Below are 2813 nucleotides of genomic sequence, written 5' to 3' on the forward strand. Positions count from 1 at the left end.
ACAATTTATGTCTGTGATTAAAAATCAATTATTAGTTTTAATTATTGATGTCTTAAAATTCTGAAAAGGTGACTGCAGATAACTTTAACCTGTCCTTATAAAAAATAATGTTGTTTAAATAAATAATTTAATTTTTATCGATTTTAACACATTTTATTTTCCTTACAAGTCCGACGTTTCGGCCAATCCGGCCATCCCCAGGGACAATATTAATACAATTTTGGAACTAAATGATTTAAAAACTCAACTTCATGCAGGCTATTCTGCCCAGGTCAAAACAACAATTTCTAATTAGTCAATTTTCACATTAAAAACAAAATTTAAAATTCATCTATCACAGTCACTATTTGTTAAAACATTATCACAACAAGGTTGTTAACAATATTGACTGTGATAAATGAATTTTAATGTGACGATTAACTAATTAGAAATTGTTGTTTTAACCTGGGCAGAATAGCCTGCATGAAGTTGAGTTTTTAAATCATTTAGTTCCAAAATTGTATTAATATTGTCCCTGGGGATGGCCGGATTGGCCGAAACGTCGGACTTGTAAGGAAAAGAAAATGTGTTGAGACTAAGATGGATACAAATTAAATTATTTATTTAAACAATATTAACCATTCTCAAGAAAGTATATAAGATTATAAATAAAATAAAAAATAATGTCAAATCAATTTTAAATATATATAAAGCTGAAAAGCTTTCTAGTGCTGTGTAAATAAATGTTTCTATAGTTTTTTAAGTTGTTCTTATGGCTGATTTGCTGTGCTGTTTTAAAATTATTAATTTTTTTTATCTTGTATTTTATTATATTCCAATTATTTTTTCTTTGGGTTTTGTTCATACAAAACACAATATTTTTTCTTATTTAATTTTTCTCATTTTATTTCACATATTCATTTATTTGGCTTTTATCTGATCTCTCATAAATTATTTTTAGTTTTGTAGAATTTTATTACGCATTATGTAAATAATTCCATATATGATAATGGTTTGTTGCATCTACACGTATAAATACTAATGAAGCAATATAGTGCCCATATATGACAATTTTATGACCAAAGAGTATTTTATTTTTTATATATTATTTTTTTATCCTTTCTTTTCTATTTTTTGTATTTCAACATAAGTTTTAGATATATGTCTGTAAATAATTTTTCACGAAAGATATATTTAATACCTACATGTATCAATTTTAATAAAACAGTGTAATCCATAAATATACTTTGTGCATGGAGTATACACAATTTATTCTTAAGTTCAAAAAATAAACACCTCTCTATAGGATTTACTTAAGTTTTACTCATAAGTTCCAAAAAAGATGCATCGATTTTTTTCATAGAATTTTCCAACTAAAATCAATTTTTTTACTCTTCTATGTGTTATTGGTTCTTTTTCTCGATGAAGACAATCTTAAATTGCATTAGATATTGATTTCGAATTGTTTACAATGAATTTTAGTGTTGCAATTTTACTGGTATTTATTTGGGTTTGGTTTTCAACAAATTCAGTTGATATGATTTTGGTCTTTATTCATATTAAATTAATACAATTTTATTTTCAAGAAAAAATGCATATTAAGTTAAAAAAAAAAAAAAGTTACATCGGCCGTCTTTTTTAAAAATTATTTAACAAAAAATGTTTTTATAATTTTACTCATATATTTTTTTAATGTAATTTTTCTTCGATTAATCATTAACAGCATTAAATCATGACATTTATTTATTTCCAGGTATTTATAATGAATTTTCGAAAACATAACAATGTTTTTCCCCAATGTAGCAATATACTCCCCCTCCGAACTAACAATGTTTTTTTCCATTTTTTTTTAAAGAAAAAAATTAATAAATAAATGCATAGTGTAAAATCTCAATTCAATGTAAACAACCGGTTTATTCCCGAAATTTAAGACATTTCTGACTCTTTTAATTGTAGAAATCCAAAATTCGGTGTAAAATAACCAAATTTGACGGTACTGTATGCTGAAGACAGGCGAACATATTATTTTCATGCCTAAATAGAAATCTAGTGATTATGCAATAAATATTTTAGGGAAGTGGCAGAGATTAATGTTCTAGAGAAACGCTAAAGAGAAACGTGAGATGCCGACAATTAGGAAGTGCTATGAACACATAAAATATAGATGGAGGAAGGATCCCACTAATGACTGGACAGTGGGATTAAGATAGATGAGGGCCCGGCCTTCGAGTCCGCATCAATACCTGTCCCATTGTGTCCTCAGCAATGTCTAAAATCCATACCAGCTCCAATATGTCTGCTTATTGCCGCCATTACAATGGAAAGAACCAATGCTACCCATTTAAGGCAAGCCTTCATAAGTAGAGAACCCACAATAGCTGAGACCCCTATTCCCATGGGTGCGAATAACGAACTCAATCCTATAAATAACATATTTTTTTTATCAACGAATATGTCATCGAGTCAATGGAGGATTAAATCAAAAAACGATTCATGAAATTCTACTCCCAGTTACCTACAGTTAAAGGAGCAGTGACCTACAACTTGGGGAACCCACCCACAACCCGAAGACTGAAGCCCAGGCTGCTGCAGGACATCCTGTTATAAATTCTATTATTGGTATAACTTCAATTTTTTTTTTTCTCTTCACCCTTTTTTCAAATTAACTTTTTTTTTTTTTATTCCCATTAGAAGGCAATTGTTAAGTCAACGAATGTTATTATTTTTTTTTTTTATGATAGATTTATTTATTGATAGATATTACAATCTGCCACACAGTTGTGGGCAATAGGTAATAGTGATGAATGATCTCATACATACTAAAATGAATAAAA

This window comes from Halyomorpha halys, unplaced genomic scaffold, assembly GCF_000696795.3.
Source record: "Halyomorpha halys isolate HHAL.00 unplaced genomic scaffold, Hhal_1.1 Scaffold258.1, whole genome shotgun sequence".
Lineage (NCBI taxonomy): Eukaryota > Metazoa > Arthropoda > Insecta > Hemiptera > Pentatomidae > Halyomorpha > Halyomorpha halys.